The sequence below is a fragment of the Peromyscus californicus genome, unplaced genomic scaffold (genome assembly GCF_007827085.1).
Source record: "Peromyscus californicus insignis strain IS unplaced genomic scaffold, ASM782708v3 Scaffold_9__1_contigs__length_137607984, whole genome shotgun sequence".
Taxonomy (NCBI): domain Eukaryota; kingdom Metazoa; phylum Chordata; class Mammalia; order Rodentia; family Cricetidae; genus Peromyscus; species Peromyscus californicus.
In genome coordinates this window covers 41,039,858-41,065,258 of record NW_026294617.1, presented here as the reverse complement: position 1 = coordinate 41,065,258, position 25,401 = coordinate 41,039,858, and the positions used below count along the sequence as shown (strand labels likewise).

General features: G+C 37.3%; 1 long non-coding RNA gene across 2 annotated transcripts in view; it reads left to right on the top strand.

Annotated features, from left to right (window-relative positions):
* LOC128106331 (uncharacterized) overlaps window positions 1-25,401 on the top strand; it is a 133,080-nt gene that overhangs the window by 36,582 nt on the left and 71,097 nt on the right. Inside the window, exons 1-2 of one of the 2 annotated variants that reach the window (XR_008216663.1) lie at window positions 18,896-18,999; window positions 19,107-19,214. This is a non-coding gene — a long non-coding RNA (uncharacterized LOC128106331). Of the gene's footprint in view, window positions 1-18,895; window positions 19,000-19,106; window positions 19,215-25,401 lie in introns of those variants that run through there. The other variant, XR_008216662.1, reaches the window with a different exon arrangement.

Sequence of the window (25,401 nt, the reverse complement as noted above, 5' to 3'; positions counted from 1 at the left end):
TATACCACATTTTATTTATCCATTCTTCAGTTGAAGGGCATCTAGGTTGTTTCCAGGTTCTGGCTATTACAAACAATGCTGATATGAACATAGCTGAGCAAGTGCCTTTGTGGTATGATTGAGGATTCCTTGGGTATATGCCCAAGAGTGGTATAGCTGGATCTTGGCGGAGATCGATTCCCAATTTTCTAAGAAAGCTCCATATTGATTTCCAAAGTGGTTGTACAAGCTTGCATTCCCACCAGCAGTGGAGGAGTGTTCCCCTAGCTCCACATCCTCTCCAGCATAAGGTGTCTTCAGTGTTTTTGATCTTAGCCATTCTGACAGGCATAAGGTGGTATCTCAGAGTTGTTTTGATTTGCATTTCCCTGATAATTAGGGATGTTGAGCAATTCCTTAAATGTCTTTCAGCCATTTGAGTTTCCTCTGTTGAGAATTCTCTGTTTAGTCTATAGCCCATTTCTTAATTGGACTACTGGCTTGGTAAAGTAGAATCCAGTGGTGTGTGGCTCAGTTATGCTTGTCAGCCTAATCTTTCTGCTACTGAAAACCAGCAATAGTCTTCCTTCCACCCTTAGAGCATCTTCTGTAAGAATTAATTTTTCTAACCTTGAGCATGTTTGTCATTCAACATAGGTCCAGAGATACTTTACATGGGAAGATGGGATCCTATACCCTGTGCTTTAGGTCTTATTGCAATGGTGCTCCCATCTCTACTGATGCTTCTGCCATTGTCAGTATGGCACCTTAGTGCATAATAATAATAAGAAAAAACCCATGTTCTGGGGTAATATTTCAAAATCTGTTCCCCCAAAGTTTAAAAATTTGCATTGCTCTGCATGTTGGGGTGAATACATAATTTTTCTTTTGTGGAACAAGTCTGGCATCATTATCATGGATGGAAGAAGATAGACTAGAATGTTGACTGTGGATATTTGTTGGCTTATTTCTTGAGTTCCTAAAACTAGGTTTAATTTAAACTGATCTATAAAACACAAATTAGTTTTAATATTTCATTTCCAAGTTCACATGGGAAATGTACATTTTTTTTTAACTAGGCTTTACCATTTGCTGATTGAGAATGGGTGTATGTATGAGTAATTTTGGGATACAGATCCATTTTGTTGCTTTTCTGATTTGCACCACATTTTCATATTCCTTGGCATGAACTGATCATACAAGGTAAATGTCCCGAATTGCTTGTACCCTTGAACATGGTGAGGACATCAGCACTACATAAAGAGAAATACATTTCAATTCATGCCAAGATATTTAATATATTTAATGATTTTAATCAAATACACTTCATTTTATGAAGATGTGGTTGTCATTGCCTCTCTCTTACTATATTTAATCAGCTTTTGAACACTTAAAAAACATTACCCAATTAAAAATAATGTTTGGACTATTATTATTTCTAGGTTTACAGTATGTAAAATGAGTTTAAAATGTATTTAGCATACTTAGTTCATGGAGAAACACTGGGCTAGGTAATACAGCATGGTTAGCAGAAACAGTTCACCACTGAACTGTATCAAGATTACTCAGCTTATAATTGATTCTATTAATGACTTAGTGTTTATAATAAGTATGGGTAATAATATGGGTTACTATAACAAAATACCTCATAGTCCCAACTTATTGGAGGAGAAATTTATTATAGTTCATTGTTTTAGGAAGGCTTTAGTCCATCATGGTGGAGCTCATGGTAGTGGAAGAATATGGTGAAGACACTGCACTATGTGAACTAAGGACTGGATGATAGCTTTTGAATTCATGCTTCATGACCTGTTTCTGCCTGACCACCCACTACATCTGGAAAAAAAACAGCACCACCATTCAGGGAACAAACATTCAAAAGAGCAGGTATTAGGGAAGGAGGAATTTATATTTAAACCATAACAGTACGTCTTAGGATTTCTATTGCTGTGACGAGGCACCATGACCACAGCAACTCTTATAAAGGAAAATCATTTAATTGGGGTGGCATACATTTTCATAGGTTTAGTTTATTCTCATCATGGTGGGACATGGCAGCATGTAGACAGACATGGTACTGGGGAAGGAGTTAGAGTTCTACATCTGTAGACATCAGGAAGTGAACTGAAACACTGGGCAGTGTCTTGATCATAGGAGACCTTAAAGCCCACCCCAACAGTGACACAGTTCTTCCATTAAGGCCACACTCACTCTAAAGATGCTACACCTCTTAATAGTGCCTCTCCTTTTGGAGGCCATTTTCTTTCAAACCACCAGACAGTATTATTGACAGAAAAAAAACAACCATCTTATTTGGTGAGAGTTTTTGTTTTATCATATTAAAATGACTAAAATATTTTTAAAAAATCAATAAAAAGTGGTTATATAGTTCCCAATTTGCTGCAGATTTACTATTTGTTAATATAAAGATAAAAACAAAAGTATCCTGAGAGCTAAATAATTAATATACATTATCTCAAATATGTAAAACAAAGAATAGATTATTTACTTATATACATGGGCCATGAAAGGGAGTTTGAATACTTAGAAAACTCCTTTTAGGCAACAGGCTCTTAGGTCAAGTGCCTGTAGGAAAAATGATCTTTTTCTATGATTGAAACACAAATGGTTCTAAATTGAATATAACGTTTATTTGCACATATTTGAATATTAAGCATAACTATTCAGAAACACAGTTTGACCTTCCAACACATCTCTCAGTATTAATTTCACAATATGTACCTACATTTATGCATATACATGCTGTCTATATTGATATCAATTATCTATTGACACAATAAAATAATCACAGGCAGCCACACCTTCCAGGTGTACAATTATCATCTATTATCTGTGTATCTATCATATATATCAACTGTCCTCTGTCGGTCTGTCCATCTGTTTGTCTATCATTTATATCATCTGTCCATCTGTCTATCGTTTATCATGTTCAATTACTATTATCTATCTATCTACCTGTCATCTTTATTATCTATCATTTTTCTATCTATTAATCATGTATCTGTCACTTATCATCTTTCTCACAATAAGATTTTCATGTGACTTTGGCTGACTTCCTGTGGCCTGCAAGCAGTTGGGTTGACTTGGCAGTTCTGCTGGTCTCCACTGGACTTGCTTGCATGCTTATGGAGGGCTCTTAGCTGATTCAGGAAGGTCTTGGTGGATGTGACTATATTGTTGTGTTTCTGTTTCATGTGCTTTCAGTACCAGCAGGCAAACATGGACATTTTCATGGCTTAGAGGTTGTCGCAGACATTTAGGTGCTCAGTTTCTCATGTGAATACCCCACTGCTGGTAGCAAGTCAGGCAACCAAGTTCAGAATTAAGAAAAACAAAAGCATTTTATCTTTTGGGAGGGAATCATGAAAAGACACATGGCAATGTATGGAGGAAGAGAGAGGTGAGGCATTTAAGATATCAGTGCAACAATGTATTATGATTGTAGTATTTATGTTTTTAGATAAGACTGCTAACCATTGAATTAGCAGTTTTTAAATGGCTATAACTCGATCACATTGTGTAACATACAATAAGAGAAAAGGGGAAGATATTTTTTGTCTTGATAGGCATTTTAATACTATTTTTTCTTTTAATCAAATAAGATCCAGTTGACAGAAGCAGAAATCACAATATGCTGGAGGGACTCAGAGTGGAGAGGAGAAAGCAGGCATGGTGTGTGGTGTCTCTGTAAAATTCTGTGACATTGCTTTTTCCCTCTCCTCTATGACATGTCTTGTATTCTTTTTCTCCCTCTGGTTCTAATATCACATTAGCACTCAAGGGGACATATGTAGCTTAAGTTTTCCTGCCTGGCCCACAGTCAGGACAAATCTCTCTCACCTGCCAGTCCCACAGCCGTCAGACCCGACCAAGTAAACACAGAGACTTGTATTGGTTTCAAACTGTATGGCCATGGCAGGCTTCTTGCTAACTGTTCTTTCAGCTTAAATTAATCCATTTTTATAAATCTATACCTTGCCACATGGTTCGTGGCTTACCGGCATCTTCACATGCTGTTTCTCATCGTGGCGGCTGGCAGTGTCTCTCTGACTCAGCCTTCCACTTCCCAGCTTTATTCTCCTCCTTGTCCCGCCTACACTTCCTGCCTAGCCAATGGCCAATCAGTGTTTTAATTATTGACTAATCAGCAACACATTTGACATACAGAACATCCCACAGCACTTCCCCCTTTTTTTTTTTCAAAAAGGAAGGTTTTAACCTTAACAAAGTAAAATTACATATAATTTGGGAATTTGGACGTAGCTTCTCTTACTACTTCCTGCTGGAGGGGGACGCTGTATCTTATGGGGAAACAAAGAAAATTTTAGGATTATGGAATAGTCCATGAGGCTGTATCGTCTGAGCCAGTTGCCTTGAAACCATTCTGGATGTTGGATCATCTGGGCCATGGTGTCATAGGAGACCTTTCAGGGGGTCTTGGCTGGTCAAACCTGATGTATCTTAATCTTGAACAAATCCATAGCCTCTGGCTTTCTGTGGAAACAAAAGCAGAGTCTCCTTTCCAAAGTAACATATCCTTATATCCAAATTTTGAAGTCAAGGTACCTTTAAAATATACATTTTGGCATAACTCAACAGCTTTTACAATCAAATATTTTTCTGCAGTTAAAAGTCCCAAAGACAACACAATGCAGATTCTCTGTGTAATATCCATTTTTACGTGGCTTATTTTTTATACTACCTTTACTGTCTCTTTAAAGACTTTATTTTTTAAAACTATGTATTTATTTCTATAACTCTATATATCATCTTTTTTGTCTCTTTCAAGCCTACGTATCTTTTACACACATTGTAAACTATTACATCTGAATCTGTCTTATTGTGAATCTATTGCCTTAAACTGCAGCAGCTGTGGCTGCTGGATCCACCCACCTCAGCTTCCCAACATGGCCATGGTTTACTGCCAGCTCTGGGAGCTATCGGGGGTCTATGCTTTTAGCCAAGCAGCGTGTAGGCCAGAAACCTCCCCTTTTGCTCTGCACCAGCAAAGGCTAAATCCACCATGCAGCTCAAAGTGCCACTTGCAAAGGCCTCATTCCCGCCATAGGCAGGTCGAGCACGCACGCTAGGAACCCACCAGTAGCTCAAACCAGCAGCTGCCGCTCATTTGAGAGAGACAATTAGGAACTGTTTTTAGCTCCGTTTTAGAATCTTTTCTCAGGTTTTTAGGTGGAAACTCTTGCCCCACGTTGGACGCCATTTGTAGCTTAAGTTTTCCTGCCTGGCCCACAGTCAGGACAAATCTCTCTCACCTGCCAGTCCCACAGCCGTCAGACCCGACCAAGTAAACACAGAGACTTGTATTGGTTTCAAACTGTATGGCCATGGCAGGCTTCTTGCTAACTGTTCTTTCAGCTTAAATTAATCCATTTTTATAAATCTATACCTTGCCACATGGTTCGTGGCTTACCGGCATCTTCACATGCTGTTTCTCATCGTGGCGGCTGGCAGTGTCTCTCTGACTCAGCCTTCCACTTCCCAGCTTTATTCTCCTCCTTGTCCCGCCTACACTTCCTGCCTAGCCAATGGCCAATCAGTGTTTTAATTATTGACTAATCAGCAACACATTTGACATACAGAACATCCCACAGCAGACATAAATTATAGCAGTCTGGTGACAAATTGAACAATCAATCAGATGAACAAACACAATTCCATTCCAAGAGCAGAGCATGAGGCTAGAGAAAAATTCAAAGGCTGGGACCCCATCCTGGTGGTGAGCCCCCCAAGGGTGTTTTCACTGGTGATTTTATGCCCACATAAAGTGTGCCAGAGTAGAAGAGAAGGAAAATACAAATCAAAGCTGCAGAATTGAAATCGCCGGATTGCACAGAAGCAGTGTAGTGAAGTGAAGCTGGCGAAGTCAAATTAGAGAGGTCGGCTGGGTTTCACAGAGCAAGGCAGTATGAAGTGCATCCTCAAACTGCTCATTATTTCTGTTTGTCGGCTTGACAGGCAAGGCTGGAATTATCCTTGCCAGTTACCAACCCCACTTTGAGTTAGCAATAATTTTGGAAACCTCATGGAGAGCAATCATTTCTCCCTGGAAAACATCGTTTTCTTTTTAATACCAATTTAAGAAAGAATGAGGCTAAACAGAGAAGACAGTAAAAGGTGAAATAATCCAAATTTATCAGAAATATAATCTTATTTTAAAAAAACCCCGCAATTTTAATGAGGATGTTCTAGAAAACAACAAAAAGTTACTCTTCAATTCAAAGGAGAAGTTAGATGTGTACTCCCTGAAAACTAGGAACTGGGGAAGAGGGAGGGCTATGAACTCTGTGCTAGCTTCACACACACACACACACACACACACACACACACACACACACACACACACACACGAGCACATGCGTGCACACACATGTGCACACACCAAATAAAATCCCCTAAGTATCAAAGGAAAAAAATTAGTCAGTTTCAAACATGTAGACTAGTTGAAAAGCAAGGTACTGACCTCTAAGCTCCTTTGTGCCCAATGGAGTCATGAGAAATTTCCTAATTGGTCTGAGTCACTTACATTAGCATAGCTTTTGGTTAATGGAATTATTTTAGGAAAGTGGGAAAGTTCATGGCATCTAGAGAGAACAAACAGGTTTTTATATTGAAATTGCCAGTGCATTGTTTTAAAATCCACATCTCCTGTCTCCTATGATTTAAACACTACCTTCAACAACTGCTGAGATCAATCATTTCACTGTTGTAGCCCTTTAATTTTTTTAAAGATTTTTTGAAAGGCTGATATGAATCCTCCTCCAATGAGACATTCAAGAAACCAGGATTTAGGTACACTTTAAGAAAGAAATAATTTGTAGAACCAATGATTTTTAGCTCTATTGAAAAACAGTATGCACTTGTTCAGCTCAAGGATTTTAAAACCACCATAACAGTGATAAATAGTAAATCAGATGACCTCATGGAGATTTCTTTTTATCACTTAATAATAATAATAATATATTTATCAGCTGGTATAATGCTTCATACCTAGCTAAATCATTTTTTATATATTGTGTGACTGGATCTTTAAATCAATGCTGTGAAGTAGGCATGACTGTTGTTATTCTTATCTTTATCATTACTATTGCATTTATTAATATTTTGTGATTAAAACTACTGGAACTTCAATTTGATCTTTACAGAATGCTACATGATAGAGGTGGGATATGAATCTACGTTTTCCACTTTCAGAGCTAGTACTTATTAACTTCCTTTTCTGTAAGGTTATTATAGTTGAAATACTACACCAAGAAGTCTTGGGTCAAACACTTGGTACAGATGCTGCTGCTTTCTTGAGAGATTTTGGAAACTTTCCTCATCTCAAAACTGTGCTTCATAATACCTCTTGCCTTATAACAGAATGGAATAATTTCAATAATAGATATAAAGCACCCAGAATAATGCCTGACCTATGCTAGCTAACGTATGTTATTAGAAGGATAAAAATTGTGTTCGCTTGGCACGCCACAGTGCCCCAAGAGAAGCATGAGAGTTCTGAAGGAGGAAAGGGTTTGGAAATTTGCACTCTCCCAAAGTGTGTGAGCATCGGCCAGGCCAGCCACATTCCTGAAAGAATTGGTTCTGCTCAACCAACCTCTGCTCCAGGTAACTAGCAGAATCCCTAAGGATAAAACTCAGTATTACTAAGGTTGTTAATGTCTGTCATCCAGGAAAAACTAACCTGGGCAAAGCAGGGAACTGCACCATGGACATTCCAGGATGCCTTTTGTACACCAGGGCTCGCTGTGCCTTTCACCTGACCCATAATATGTATTGTGGTCAGGCAGTGATCCAGCCAAGACTGTTATCCTCAGCAAAACCTCATGAACTTCTGGCAGAATATAAGGAGGGAGTAAGAAATTGCAGGCAAAGCAGACTCACTTTTGTACAGCCTCTTGCACAATCCAGCCAGTCCCCGCTAGTTGGTTATGTAACAAATAAGTCTATGTCTATGTGTGATGTAGGAGATTGAGTAGATATGACCATTTCAGAATTCAAGATAATTCTATAGGCCTTGCAGCCAAACCATTTCTAGTGACTCATGATGGAGAGGCATCTTATGAGGAAGCAAATTTCAAAAAAAAGGAGCAGGGGTAGCACAGAGGCTATGGACTCATCACTTATATTGATAGACAGCTGCTTATGACTCCAGGAAGAACTAGATATCCTTCAGAAAAGTAGGAACACTGACGTGATTGAAAGTGGAGACACGCCAGAAGGAAAGCTTATGATTGACAGCAAGTGGTTCATAGAGGCCTTCTTTCTGAACATTTTTCAAAGGAATCCAATGACTCAGATGCCCATGTTTTTACTGTTATTCTTCAACACAGAGCTGCTGAATGACAAACTGAGGTTCATTTGTGGTGTCACCTGGCCAGATGGAATGATCGAGTGTACTGAAAAAAGATAGGAGTTGTCTGAGAGTTTATTTCATTATCAAGTGACATAGTAAAAATGTGACCTGACTTTGAGCTTTGACTTACCAGTGAAATCCTGAAAGAAATTACCACCAAAAAATGGGATACAGAAATAAATAATATGCATAGATCAAATAAAGAAAATCCAACCAAGTGGTTGTAACCAAATGACATCATTTGAAGCTAACATGGAGAGAAAAAGATTGTCAAGGAGATGTTAAGCCACTAGAGAGAGGATGTTTTTGTCACTACCATCCAAATCACACCCATGATGTAACCACAGTCTATTGACCTGGGAGTTGCTGGTGTGGATCCTGCCTGAGATGCACAACTTGAGCACTGCTTTAGGTTTTTCTACCACATCTTGAAAGTGTACAAGCAAGAGAGTCTTTCTGCAAATAACATCTTGAGAAGTGGATAATGCAAATCCTAATCTGTTCATGGTGATTGTACCCCTAATGTAACAGTGGGGAAGCAGAGAAACAATTATCTTAGTTTTCAGTACGTTCATAGAATAAATTCTTCAATAATTAAAAAAAAAATGCCTATGTGAAGGTGAAGAGATGCCTTCTAGAAACTTAGCGGAGTAGATATATAGGTGTGAGTGGAGCTGTGACCTTTATGATTTCAAAGCTCCTTTCTTTTTGACTGAGATTTGTTTAGTCTCTGAAGAGATGATTTTTGAAGGTGTGATAAGATTCTAAAGACTTCTTCTGAGATGGACCCAAGGAGATAACTGAATGAATAGCTAATCTTCTGTGACTATATGCTATTGAATGGAGACAGAATCTGGCTGATTTGATCAACATTTTCTTTATTTTGATCTGCAATTAGCTCTCTCTGTGTATGGCGCTCCCATTGTGCTTATTTCAGCAATCGGCTAGTGTCACATTCCTTCACTTAACCTCAGTTGCTGTTGACTTGTCTCCTGGGAGCTATTGATTTGTCTGTTAGGAACCAAATGTTTGCCTGAGTGTTATTGTCTGGTCATACAGATACAAGGTGACACCACAGCCTAACTACTGAATGGTTGTAGCTTTCTCACTTGTGAAGACTCATTTGCTAGGTGTTCATGTGTTCTGAGCCCTGACTTGGTGATTAGGACAGCTGACATCCACTCACCTATTGCCTGAGCCAGTCACCTGAGTTCTCCATGCCTATTTCCTTCTGAGGAAATAGAAGCATAGTGAAGAGGACTAAGTGAACTTCTAAGATTCTACTGTGTTTAAAATTTAAAGAACAGAAAGTTTAGATTAGAGCCCCAGCTTTACTCACCATCTTCATTTACTAATTACTATTGGTTTGTTTAAAAAAAAAAACACCACTGCAGTGTCTGGATATTTGTAGCAGTATTGACTGGAGAGCTTGAAAGGAAATGTGGCCTGTGGATTTTGACATGGTTGGTGAATTTGCATCTGTGGATCCTGAGCTTACAATTCCTTCTAAGTCCTCTCCTAGTCTACGATTTTGTTCTGACACTTTTGTTGATACAGGAATTTTTTATTTTCTATATTTAGCATTCTATAAGTAATTTGAAGACAACTATGTGTACAGTTTTTATAAAATGACCACAAAACCCCAAGGACACCCTCCCCCTTTTTAAAGGGATAAGATATGTACTTCCTTTACATTCATAGTTTCTGTTTTTCAATTTTTGGTGAGCATTACTATTGAATACTACTTGTATTTACTATGTGGTCTCTACATTTTTATGCATCGAGAGATCATTTGTTTGTTTGTTTGTTCAGTGGTCTAACTTTATTAATATCAAGGGTTTCTTATAGAAGACTAAGTTACATCTTTAAGGATTTGACAATCTTGACATATATTCTGTCCTTTCATATGTTCATATTCTTCAATACAAAATGCATTGTTGAGGAAGTATTTATAATTATCCAAGAATCTACACAAAATATGTGAATTTCCTTTATTATTTTAAGACAATTGCTGATGCTTCTCCAGTTGTCAGACACATCTTCATTTTAACACAAGATTTGAGCTACACAAGATTTGATTATGCTTTCTTTCAGTCAGATGGAGATTACAGGGTGATAAAGGAGTACCTATATTTAACAACAAAACTCCCAACTATGTACAGTGTAGCTATATATTTAAGGAACACTCCATCTTTCCTGTCTTCTGAAGTTTATTTTTTCTGACCTCACTGTGACAAGATTTCATTTTCTATTTTTACTGGTTCTTTGTCTTCTGCCCTATTTTACCATGCATCTTTGTCTGTGTGTTCCTCAGAGCCCTGTAACCAGCTCTAACATCACCCAGAGAACTAGAAGGAATAATACCTGTCATTTATTTGTTCCCCACAATCCTTACAATAGTGTTAACACACAGAAAGCACCTTATGAACATACAGTGCGCTTGAAAAATTGAGAATAATTTCCTAAATGGTGGAAACCTTTGTTGTGTTCCCGTTTCTGATATGTTGTTGTTGGTTTCACTGAAATATCTTTACCAAAGAGGGATAATCTCTCTTTTGGACAGTTACTCTGTTGTCTACTTAAGTACCTTTGAGAATTGACTTCATCATTGCCTCATATGACCTTCTTCTGAAGACCCTAAGACCAAGTGTTTTGTCTAAGAACAGTTTTATTTATGCTATTGCTTCTTTTTTTCAGCATTGCTCACAGTTTTTCTATATGAGAGGTCTTAGAGTAAGAATAACTTAACAGTCCACATCTTCAGAGAATGCCAGAGGCTTTAGTACCTCTCACATAAATTCAGTGAATCACTTTGAATGACTCATGTATTCTTTTTCCTCTTTTCCTTTTCTTCTGGTTTCCATAGCTCCTCTTGTTGATTATTTCAGTGCAACACTTTGGCCAACCATGTCCCTTTAACTGATGTCCCAGGTCTATGCAGCAGCTCCACAAGGTTCCTGATTGGTGCCAAGAGCCCTCCCCCACTGCACAATGAGGCATCCATACACTTCAGAGTCCTTCTTCCCTGACTTGCCATTCCTCGCTGCTGCAGGAAAAGGGACCATCATTAAGTGTATCACTGTGGTCACAATTTGGTTGCTCTCTCATGTTTCATATAGTCTCTTCCCCTAGGAACTGGCCTTTACAGTCTGGCTTAGATGATAAACCGAGTAATAAGAACCATGCTGTGTCAAAACTACCCCAGCAGTTGGTCCATTTCTAGTTTAATTATTTGTCAACATATAATTATATTTGACCTTTAAAAAACTGCTACTGAGAGAACACAAACATAAAAATGAGAAATATATAACTCTATTATATATACAAACAATGAATCAACATTTTCAATTATTTTTTATTGTGTACTTCTTGAATATAGCAGAAGAATTATAACTTACTCCTTTTGAGACTTACCTGTATTTAATAGAAAGATCCAAAAGTAGAATATATGTTGTATGTGGTGGATATGACTTTCAGTTTTAGATACTACTGTAAGAAAGACTTTAATGTTGACAAAACATTTTGAGTGCTTTAATCTACTATATGGTTTGGATATAAATGTAATTGACAACTTCAAATGTTTAAACAGTTCGTCACCAACTGATGGCACTGCTTTGGAGAGTCCAGACACAGTTAGAGCCCCTAATGTGATATCTCCCTACCATGAACATATGGTCTAAAATAGTCTTTATTGTTTCTTCTTGTCAAATATTAGTTCACAGCGACAACCAAAATAGCTAATGCAGCAAATTGATGTCAAGGAATAAACCATGTGGTTCATAGACATTTGGAATTAGTTAGTGGAGGGGATGTAGATGAGTTTGGAGTTGTGAGCTAGAGAAGCAAAGCTCAATGTGCCATTCTGGTAGAAGCTTGGAAGACAGAATGCTGACAGAAAGGAGAAATGTAAAGACTATGTTCATGAGCTTTCAGAAGAAAAGAAGGGCCTAGGCAAGTGACCTAGAGGTTCTTTTTTTTTTAGAATAAAAAGGTTTACTCTATACTGTTTTTATGTTGGAAGTATGTAACTTACTTTATTCATGTATAGATAGATGCTCACAGAGATTGCCTTGAGTCTTAGAGCAGATTTGGACTCAGAATTTTTTAAATAGTGCTGTAACTATAAAACTACAGGGATGTTTGAAGGTGGATTGAGTATACTGCTGCATTATGAGCTAGCCACAAACCTATAGTGACTAGCAGAGAAATGTGTTGTGATTTGAATTACCACATAGGGCCATGTGTTTGATCACTTGCACACCAGCTGGTAGTGCTGTTTGGGGAGGTTGTGGAACCTTTATGAGTCTCTTGGTTTGACATACCCATAGCTGATAGATTGGCATAAATGTCTGTATATGTTTAAAAAGGAAGCTGAATAGCTGTTTTCTGCTAACTGTAAAGTAGAGGCTATAAGATGGGGCTCAGACATTAGTAAGAGAATGCTTGCCATCGGTTTATTTAGAAACAGGGAAACATCAACTAAACTCCAAAAGTGGCTATGCACTTTTTTCTTCTTTGAAATTAGATAGATTGTTTTGTGTGTAAGGTTTCATCCAACAGTCTTCCTGTATAAGTCAGAAAAAAGTAAAAAGATAAGTTTAGAGATCGTTTTCTTATGCTTTCTAGTATCACTGACATACCAATGTTTATGCAAACCTAGGATGCTAATTCTTTGTGTAATGATTCATATAAACAAATCTGACTGGTAGCAATGATTTCTAAGAAATATGAAATTCCAGGGCAGTTATGGCCATAGGCATAGCATTAGATTTTTGATTATGTTGTAATTCTACAGTGCTAAATTTATATACTGCATTGTGAGATCCCTGAGGAAAGTGAATATTGGAAAATATTGCATGTAATGTGAAGAAATAAGTTTTAAAAATACTGTAAAACTTTATTTGAATTATTTAAAATTACTGTAAAAATAGCTGGATTTTCCCCAGTATTCATTATGCTAAACAATATGTGAATGACCAAGAGTAATGTATTTATGAACCAACAATTAACTCAGAAACATGTAGCAGAAACCCAATTATACTGGCTTAACTGAAGAAATATATTTTTCCAAATGTGAAGAATTCCAAGGGATGATGGATTTTAGCTGGCTAAGTAGCTACAATAAGTCATGATGTCTTGAGCACCCCTATCTTTCTGCTCAGTTAAGGTTTTTAGGTAGTTTTCATTCTAAAGTCTATTGAGTGAGATTTTTAAGTCAGCAATGTTATCACTCTGAACCCTATCAGGATTCTGCTGGTGATGGTCTTGGGAAGATAAGACTTGGGGAGGGATGTAACAGTTTTCATGCAGTGTGTACTTATTTACTCACTACACCATTACCCTCTTGCCTCATCTTTTTAGTATGTCTTTAATTAGACATACTGACTCTAGTATAACTCTAGCATATATATTAGAGTGAGTGAACCGCAAATACATAAAAACTTGACTTCAATTTATAGACTGCAATTAGTTTACTAAAGTGATGGAGGATTTGAAATAAGTTTCTAAGAAAAGAGCAAGCAAATAAAGTTATTTATTTGTCTCAGTTACTTTGTGAGTATTTCTTTCAGCCATTACACTTTTAGATACTTTAATGTCTATTTGGTCTCACGAGTCTGAATATAAAAATTATCTTAGCATTTATCTTTACTTGCAAATTGAGATACTTAGCTATCATCAAATAAGGGAGCAATTTTAGAATATTGAACAGAGCTTTTCTTTTTTTCCCCTCCCCTCCCCCTGAACAGAGCTTTTCAATGTTCTTCTCTGATCAGCGTTGTCTGATCACTTGGGTTAGTATGGACACTGCAAATGAGAGACAGACATAAAATCACTTTAATTAACAGATATTTCTCTTAGATTCCCCTGCAGTGAAGATGATTACAATGAAATATTGATAATGTTCTTCCAACGATGCAAAATTGTCATGATATTTTAAGGAAGTCTTTAAAACTGAGACTTTTCCCTGACCAAACAGGTAAAATATTTTATAGCTAAAGATTCAAATCCTTTGTTGATTTTGTTATGAAATAATTATGAGACTTTATGAGAAAAAAATCTTTCAAATCACCTCATAGAATTAGGTCATAGCTAATTAAGACTAGATTTATCAGTAACAGCAAACTTGGGAGGCAATGACTTTTAAATTTATATTATAACCACAATTTCTGAACAATCTGTGAGAGGAGTAACAAAAGAAATAAGTGAGGCATATTTTACACAAACAAATATTGATTTAAAAATGTCAATACCAGGCTCCCTTTCATACTGTTTATGGATTTTTCTGTATGTCATTTCCTCCTTCTCACAAGTGTTCATGTATTCAAATCAGAAAACATATAGAAGAACAGCAATTGACAAGATCTCCCTTACATACCATATGAGTAGGCTTAAACAACAACGACAACACCCTGCTTTCATAGATCCAAAGTACTAGCTAGAGTTGACAAATAATGGAACTAATTTATTATCTATCAGTGCTAATAAGCACGTTAAAGCTGTGCAAAGAAACTACAAGCATGTGAAGCCATGCTGGAAGCACTAAGTGAGAATTACGTCATAGGGCTTCTGTGTCCACTGGCTTAGCTGGCTGTTAGTGGCCATGTTCCCTGCTCTACATCATTATTCTGAATGCATTATTCTGACTGCATCCATTCTTCCAAAAAGAAACAGTATACCACAGTCAAAAGGGCAAGTCATGGAAGGTCTAGATTCAAGCCTGACTTTAGTCATTTTTTTTTGTCATCTCAACATTACTTCATGTAAAGAATGAAGTGATCTATTTTAATTTGTAAGTGGAAAGCCTTAAATATATTTAATTTCCAGAAAAATCCATCCACTTGTTCATCTTTTCAATAATATACTCACCAAGCATATGGATTTAGGTAGATGTGATTTCTGCTGTTAAGGGTCTTCATGTGAGAAATAAGCAAGCAATGTAACACGTTTTATTATAAGAGAAAGTGAAAAATGACCATTACTTGGCATAACTGGGAATATTCTCCCTTCGTTTTCTCTGTGACTGTCACACCAGCACAATCTTTCTCTCTCCCATCTACTGAAAAACAATAAAAGGTCTTAGGAAGTAAAGACCCTTGGGAGAAAGCTTGTGGAGCTTTTTTTTTCTTTTTTCAGGGATTAATGGTAGAATTAGAAAGAGAAGAAGTGCTAATTCAAGAAAAGAATGAGGAAGGACTGGAAAGGCATGGAGAGCCTCTTTCCCTGTGTTCCCATGGAAACAGTGTAGTCTTCTATTGTTAGGCCTGTAGACTATCCTTAAGAAAGGATACAGGAAAGGGGGGTCAAAACTCTATGGATAAGAGCAGAACTGAATAGAATTAGGGAGAAATGCATCACTGTCACATTAAACTCATGATTATATCTTTCTTCTCCTGTAATTTAAGAGATATTTGCAAGGACTTTTCTGATAATTTCTCACTAAACATATGAGTGCCTCCTCTCTCTTGCTCTCTTTCCCTTGTCCCGTGTGTGTGTGTGTGTGTGTGTGTGTGTGTGTGTGTGTGTGTGTGCATACGTACACGTACTTACATTTACATTGGTACGCTTAACTGTGGAGACCCTAGCATTGAAATTCATATTTTGCTTTTAAAGACTTTCCAACAACTTAAAAAATACTAACAGGAATGATTATTCAAACACTTAAGGCGTTACATCTTATCTTCATTTATACGTACATCTTTTTTCTAAGACACAAATTTAGAAAATAAAGCACCAGTTGACAAACGTCAACCATTAGAAAGCACAGTTTTTACAAAGGAACTTAGTAAACTCTCATCATCTTCAATGCCTCTCATGTGGGTAACAGTTGAAAATTATCTTCCTGCTGTTTTCAGTCTTCACCCATCCTGCAGACCCTTCCAGCTGCTTCCTGGACAGCCACCTTTGAAGATTCCACTGGGGCACGCATGTCTCTTATTATATTCCTTTTTCTTCCAAGCTTGATTCTTATTCTGGGTTTTACTTACTTATTTATTTTGGAAATCCATTGCTCAAGTACCTTAGGAGTGTTTTTAATTAGTCTCTGTCCCCTTTGATGCGGAGCTCGCATCCGTGTCCTCATCCCATTTCTACCTGAGGTACTTCCACTGTGTCTTAGTCTTTCCTTTACTGCCTCTGTCTCACAGTTTCCATGAAACCACTGCAACTGTGTTCTCGATCTTCTGTCTCGGGATGGTCAGCTGTGACTGCCAGTGCCTGCTCTGATTGTGTCATCCCTAAGCCTAAATCTTCCGTTCTATACAGTGTTGGTTCTCAACATAATGTTTTGCATCCAACTACATACTTACATTAACAACAAGCGATACATTTATTAAAATACTTATTTTCCTTAAAAAAACTGAGATGACGTAAAGTTGATGTATACTAATATCATTCTCATTTTTCTGAATTCTAGAAGGCTAGAATTATATATAAGTCACTCACATAAATGCCTTACTATACTGATATAGTTCATATATCAAGGGCAAGACCACTTGTCTAGTGCTCCAATTATAAGCATTCTAACATGTGTAATCAAACCAACACTTCAACTTTCTTACCTATCTCCACACTTGGCATTTCTGGATTTCTCTTCTTTTGATTTTGGCAGTGATGATGTGCAGACTGCTACCACAGCAGGTTCCTCCCAGTGGGACTGATATTTCTACAGAAATTCTCCATTTTGGTTCTTTTCAAACATTTTATAGAAAACAAACAAGTCAATAGTTGGTTTGGAACTGATTCCTTAGTGTGACCAACTTGGGCCAATGTGTTCAGTCACTCACTTGGAAATGTAGAGAGACTCCTATCTATATTATCTTAGCTATATCAAAATTAAAGCAAATAGAGTCTCATTTTTTTTTCTTTTTCTTACACTAAAAATCAAACCGTAAATTGTAACTTTAAAAAAACTTCCTGTGCTGGGAACATAGTAAGGAATCAGGCTCTTTAAGAATCATATTTTTTTTATTTTATAATTAATTTAATTTTACATATCAACCACAGATTCCACTGTCCTCCCTCCTCCCACCCCCCAGCCTTCCCCGCCAATCTTCCTCCCATTCCCACCTCCTCCAGTGCAAGGTCTTCCCTGGGGATTCAGTTTGGCCTGGTAGATTCAGTTGAGGCAGGTCCAGTCCCCTCCTCCCTACACCAAGGCTGAGCAAAATGTCTCAGCATAGGCCCTAGGTTCCAGAAACCTAGCTCATGCACTAAGGACAGGTCCTGGTCCCACTGCCTGGGGGCCTCCTAAATAGTTCAAGCTAAGCAACTATCTCACTTATCCAGAGGGCCTGATTCAGTTCCATGGGGGCTCCTCAGCTATTGGGGAACTGCAAATCAAAACGACTCTGAGATACCATCTTACACCCGTCAGAATGGCTAAGATCAAAAACACTGAAGACAGCATATGATGGAGAGGATGTGGAGCTAGGGGAACACTCCTACATTGTTGGTGGGGATGCAAACTTGTACAAACACTTTGGAAATCCACAAAGAATCGTATTTTGAAGTCTATTAAACACCTTTCATCACACAGATGTGTTATAAAACTGACTAATAACTCTAATTAAACATCTTCTTCCCAGATACACATAGTTCTGCAAACCATTTTTCTAAAGCATTTATTTTGCTTGTAGGTCTTCTGTTTGTTTAAGACAACTTCTTACACACTATTGGGGGATGGGATAGATCAAAAGAAATGAAGTACATTTTTCTTTCTTAATATATTCTAATAAGTTAACAAAGCAACTTACAAATTTATACTTTAATATTTATATGTAGAAATGCTTAGCAAAATCAGCATCTTGGTGTCATGGGTGTCCCTCCTGGGGTATCAAGATACTGTAGAATGCCATAGAATGTCTCTTCACTTTTGGGAAGTCTATGACTAAGTTGTGACTAATAACCAACCTCAATGACTGCAGTGCCCCTTCCCTATTCATTTCCCACAAGATAAATTGCACCTACTGTAACAAGGGTGGAAGACAAATTACACATATTGCAAATTCCTGTGAGAAATGCCCTTTTGTCTAGCAATTACGTATGTTTGCTGCTTGAAATTTCTTTTATAGAATAGAGAACTAGCTTACCTTTTGTTGCTAAATAAGGTTAAGGATATAGTGATTCAATGTTAGTTCTGACTCTACCTCAGAACTCAATAATGTAACTGGATATCATATGGGGACCTTCGCTTTTGCTCTAGACAAGGTAATAGTAGAGTGTATTTACACATTGAAATGATTGCCTGATAATTCTTCCTAAGTCTGTGAATTGGACCATCTGCATTTTCCCCAAACCAAGAAAGCTAGATGAACCCAGCTTTCAAGTTTACTTAGAATTATGTAGCAATATTGATACATCACATTTGCTAGGAAATAATAAGTAGTGCATTTAATACCTAGATATGTTTATTATTTTCTTGATAAAGCAATGAGGTAATAGAAAAATATTCCTTAACCATTTCTGTTAATGTCCTGCCCCATTTGATGCATTATAATAGAAATAAACAAAATGAGAGCCAAGCCAAAGAAATGTCATTTCTTAATTTCTGTAGGTCAACAAACACAAATGTAGTGGATATCTGTTCTACCTATGACCCTGAGGTACAGCCCTTTGAGATGTAGCAGGTAACTCTTCTACCTATAACCTTGAAGTACCTGACCCTGGGGCATGGCCAGGGGGCCACCCTGAAGACCTGAGAGGCATGTACACTGCTCTGCTCTTTCTCCCTCAGATGGAGAGAGCATGGGCTCGGATGGTATGGACTGACTCAGGCGACAGAACAGCGTGGGACAGTACCTCAGCCTTCCAGGACCCTGCAAAAATTCTCCTATTCTGTCTAGTGAGTCTTCTTTCCTAATAAATTTCTTTTACCCTTTAAGCATACTCCCGTGGATTTCTCACATTATCTGTCATTCCGACATGGGACAAGAATTTCCACCTAAAACCCGAAGAAGTTTTAAAAAAGGGTTCTAAAACAGAGCCAAGAGCAGCTTTCTAGTTCACGTCTCTCATGCATGCCTCTGGACAGAGACACTGAGACATTTGAGCTTGAGCACAGCATGGCGGATTCCTGCCTCAGTATCTGTACACAAAGGCATCTCCAAACCACACAGTATGCTGCGTGGTGGATTTATCTTTTGCTGGTACAGACCAAAAAAAAAAAGTTTCTGGGCTATATGCTGCTTGTTGGAGGCATAAACTCTTGGCGGTGAGCATGGCTCCCAGAGCTGGCAGTAAATGTATCTTTGCCATGTTGGGAAACTGAATGAGGCAGAGTCAACAGCCAAAGCCATTGTGCAGCTTAGCAGTTTAAATCTCTGCTGATCAGAAAAGGATTATAGATACACAATAAGACAGATTCAGATGGAATAAACCTCTAAATGGTTTACAGTGTGTGCAAAAATGTACATAGGCTTGGAAGAGAGAGGAAAATGAGTATAGGCAGTTATATAAGAAAATAGTTTTAAAAACAAAGTCTTTAAAAAGACAATAAAAGTAATATAAAAGAAATGGTCAGTAAAGATGGAATATACACAGAGAGTCTGACTTATGTATATTGTATTTTCCTTAAATTTTTTGACTGTTAGTGAGCTAACTGCGAAAAGACATTTGATTGTAAAGGTTGCTAAATTAAACCAATATAGATATTTTAAAGGTATTTTGACTTCAAAATTTGGATCTAAAGATATGTTGCTCCTTTGTAAAGGAGGCTCTGCTTTTGCTTACACAGGAAGCAAAAGGCTATGAATTTGTTCCAGGTTAAGATGGATTAGATTTGATCAAGTGAGACCTCCTGAACCTTGACAGATCATCTTTATCAAAAAAGATTATAGTGGGTCTTCCTAGGACTTGACCATTGTCTTAAATTTTCTCGGGATCCCCATAAGATTGACAGCACCTCCAATCAGCAGGATGTAGTATGAAAAGCTACGCCCAAATTCCCAAAATATTGTTTGTAAATGTTTATTTTTATTTAAAGGAGCTTGATTATAAATGTAATCTCTTTCTGAAGAAAAAAAGGGGATTTAGATAGTATAGGATAAAGGGGTAGATTATTGAATCTACTTTTAAAAAGCAGCACCTTGTTTGAAATATTTTACATTGACATGGATTTTGGTTTAATGATACAAATTTAAAGTTAATTTTGTTATACTGTGTGTATATTTCTACTCTTGTTTAAAGTATTATGTTTATGTAACTCATTTAAAATTGTAATGTATCATTAAGAAATACAGATTAATAGTTAGCCATCTATGATAATCAAACTTAGTTAAGTTTGTTATGTTAGTTAAATTTTTTAGGTATACATAGATATGTTTCAATTAGGTAGATAATCTTCAAACACTTCAAAGACCTACAGAATATGGCATTTAAAATGTTTTAAAAACTGTGACTTTTTGGACAGTGAGACATGTCTGCTCATGGCAGCACCAGTTACTTCAAAGAGGATGATGGGCATCCAAAAAACTCGTTATGGAGTTTGTTATCTTTGTGGCAAAACATAGCCACTGGGAAAAAAAGTGCTCTTGCTTTGACTGTTTGATAAGATGCTGTATAAACTGGACATGCTGGTCCCATAGGAAGGTGACCACTGAACTTTGCCAAAAGAGGATGAGATGGTCCTACAGGTTCCTGCTTCTCAGAGGAGATTGCCAAACATTCTGCAAGACATAGGGAGAAGCGACTGATAAATTTTGCCAAAATGGGTGAACAGTTCTTCAAATTTCCTGCTTCACTGAAAAATCTTCCAGATACTCTAGTCCTATAGGCTGAAGATGGATACCCCAATGTTACATAAAAACTTTGAGTGACTGTCCAGGCAGCTGGATGTCTCTTGTCATTTCTAGAGTTATGGAAGTTGCTTGCAATGGACTTCCTGTTTACTTGGGTAATATTATATCCTTCTGGGGTCTTTGATGGGGATGAAGACTAGATAGTTATAGTTATCATTTTCTTTAATCATGATAAAAGGTAAATTAGATATAAAACTTTAGGCTCACATAGGTAGAAGAGATGATAAAATATTTTCTTTAATTTTGCCAAACACAAATAGACTAGATATTATAACTGTAATTCTTGCTTGATAACTGTTTTGTTATGTATAATTTTACTATGTTAAAACTAAAACCTTTTTTCATTAGACAGAAAAGGGGAAATGCTGTGGGATGTCTTTCTATATGCTGTGAATATATGTTGTTCCCACTGGTTAATAAATAATATGCTTTGGCCTATGGCAGGGCGGTTTAAAGGCAGGTGGGAAATCCAAGCAGAGATACAGGAAAGAGACAGGTGGGAAGAGGGGACATCAGCCCACTGCCCAAGGAGCAACAAGATGCCAGCAGTCTAGTCATGCCATGGCCACGTGGCAACACAAAAATTAATAGAAATGGGTTGATTTAAGATGAAAGAGCCAGCTAGCAAGAAGTCTGAGCAATAGACCATACAGTTTGTAATTAATATAAGCTTCTGAGTGATTATTTTATAAATGGCTGCAAGAGCTTGGGTGGGAGAGATTTGTCTGGACCACAGGGATAGACAGGACTGAGAAACTTCTCCCCTATACACAAACTTATTATCTCATCTTACAAACAGATGTAGACATGGAAGAATGGTACCTGAGTACTTTGCTGCCTGGATTCTGGATCCCAGGCTGCCTATCCAATATCTATGTGGATAGATAACTAATGGTGGCACCACAATTTAGCCTCTAGATTAGTTCAAATTAGGAGAGACATAGTCAGGTCTCCCAACAGAAAGACATAAATGTGCTTTAATCATAATTTCTTTACAGTTGTTTCTAAAATTTATGTATCATGCTTGCTACATTATTTGATTCACAGACTTAAACCACTATATTTTATTCATAACTATATGTTTTATTATACTGTTGCATATTTGTCTTAATTAGTTCTGTTTCCTCATATTTTAGCTTTATTATTTACATTGCCAATCTCAGTTTTCTATTTAAACAGTTATTACTGTTTTGAACATCTCTGAGTTCTGACTACATTACACTTGGCATTTTAACCCAGTTTGCTATTCTATCCTTTTGTATGAGAGTTGAATTAATTTGCATTTGATATGTAAAGTAGTGATCCTGATTTACTACTTTTATGTTGTAATATAATAGCATTTTTAGCATACTCTTCTGTTCAGGGTTGTTATAAGCATTATGGAAAGCCTCACATGTCTTGGATTATCAAGCCAGTCCTTGCTGTTATGATGGATAAGCAGTAGCACAGTGCATAGGTCAAGTTTATTTACACTCTCAAGTTTCAGTTCTTCTGCTCCTTCCCACAGTTACTCTCATCTCCTCTAGCCTCAACCTAGAGTCAGCTCTTACTCCAGAATCTTCCTCATAGATACTTGCTTTTGATATCTTAACAACATGATCAGTTCTGTCTCCAGAACACTTGCCCACCTCTTCCAACATGAGCAACCACCACTCCCGTGGTTGTCAGTGCTCACCTTTTACACGGATTACTGGCTTTCCTAAGGAGATTTTTTTTTTTTTTTAGCAATTGAAAGTTTCCTGTAAGAAACTTCTCTCTGTGTCTTGTTGCCACGATGTTTTCCACACAGCCTTTGAAATGTACAAAATATGGTCATAGTGCCTTACCCTGCACAAAGTTTTCAAATAGTTTCTCCTTCTGTGTAGAATGAAATACAGAATCTACTAGTGATATATCTTACCAGATTGGTCTCATCATTAGAAGGAAACAACACTTTTTTCCTGAATGGAGAAAGCAGATTTGTGACTGCAACATATGTTTCTGGGAAAGGGAGTCTTCAGAGAAAAGTTCAAGCTCTCTAAAACTATGTGGTTCTTGTAAATGGAAAGAGAATATCCTCTAACAATGAAAAGATCCATTCTTTGACTAACTCAACTTCACATTTAATAGAGTAAATGGAAGAAGCTGACAAACACACAGAAAGGTGAGGTGATTATAGACAATTTTTCCAGCTGATGTATATCTAACTTGCCTTTCTTGTTTAACAATAAAACAGAAGGTGGAAAAATAAACAGTAAATACTCAGTAATCTTTTGACTAGAGAGTCTGCAGGACACAGTTTTTGGTAATTAATCTCAAGTAGAAATGGAATGGGGGATTTTAGAGAAAAAAAACTTTTTTCTTATAAAAATGTCACTTACTAGAAGCCAGTGAGTGGTGTAACTCCAACCCACTGGTTCTTCCATGGATTTGAATGTGTAGCTGGGAAGAATATAAGCTGCCTTGCAGTTGTTACACAGGCTTAGGCTACTCTGGCACTGACTATTCAGCAGCACCGTGGGACTTGCTGACCTTGAAATATCTTGTTATGTGAAAATAAACTGTCCTTAAACCATGTTTTCTGAGCAGCCAACATAGTTTTACTCTAATAAAAGACTAGAACTGAAATGAGGCTTAGATTTCATATGAGGATTTAAGTCTCCAATTACTGATCCCCTACTATATAACACACTCCAAGAATTTTATTGTGACTTTAAATTTTAATATTTTCACACACACACACACACACACACACACACACACACACACACACACACATGTTGTAAACTAGAAAACTCAAAAGGATTCACAATTTTCATTCCATCTATTCTCATTGATTTTGTAAGCTTCAGATAAACATTTTCAATTTAAATTATTTTTATTATCGCCGGGGGAGGGTGTGGCACACGCCTTTAATCCCAGCACTTGGGAGGCAGAGCCAGGCGGATCGCTGTGAGTTCGAGGCCAGCCTGGGCTACAGAGTGAGTTCCAGGAAAGGTGCAGAGCTACACAGAAAAACCCTGTCTCGAAAAACCAAAAAAAAAAAAAAAAACCAAACAAACAACAAACAAACAAAACAAAAAACAAAAAAAATAAATCATTTTTATTATCACCTTTAATCAGAAGGACTGAAGCAAAAGAGAAAATTAAGTTTATCCCTCAAAGCCATAAATAGATACATATACAGCTAAAGTACACTTAACTTTCAAATGATTCTTATAGGTGGACATGATTTATACTTCTCAAATTGTTGTATTAACTGGTTGTTAATATAACAAAACACCCAAGTGACTATATTATTTTACTCATCACTGTGACAAAATCATCTGAGAAAAGCCACTCAACGAGAGAAGGGGTTTGTTTGAGTCTCAGTTTGGGCACTACCGCCCATTATGGTGGGAGAATGCTTGGAAACTGGAGAATGTTTGTTCAGAGCAGCAGGTTTCTTTCTGCAAGGCAGGCAGGCAGGCAGGAAACATAGAGCCCTCAAGAGCTGAGTCAGCTAGTCCTCATCTTGTTCTATAACCTTTCAAAACAGTGCCTCTGGCTGAGGACCAAGGATTTGGACACATGAGCTTCTAAGTGGACATTTCATATGTCAACCACAATAATAACCAATTTTACTTCATTAGATAAAACATGTATTTACCTCAGAATTTTGGAGGTCCTGATGTACAAGTAGCATGGTAATAGCTTGATGAAGGTTGCAGCTTGACTAAATCATCTTCTGATGGGATTGCAATGTTAAGGAGAGGGTACCCGTGCAAAATGGTGACATTTCAACTGAAGCAGACAGAGAATTGTCTGAGTCCTCACAATCCCCTTCAAGCTCATGCTCTCAAAGACAATAGGTCTCACCTTGAGAGGTTCAACTCTCCACAAACTACTACCTGGAGGACCAAGCCTCTACATGTGAACTGGTAGGTGAACTTGTAGGAGTCTCTCTTCCAACCCATAGCACAAAATAAACAAATAAAAATATAATAAATACACTGCTGGGCTCTCTAGATGACAGCTGCAAAAAATGCACTGGATTAAACAATACAAAAATGGCACAGGACCACAGTTTAAAAAGCTGAACTGTTTTCTGTCCTAGAAATATGTTAAATTACCTCATTGAGTAGAAAATGCAACCACATAGTTTCCAGCCCCATCACCTGAGACTCTTGTGGGTGTAGTCACCAGCATTTTTAAACTCCTCTCTGTTTCTAACATCAAATCAGAGTTGAGAATCCTGACCTACTGCATAAGGAT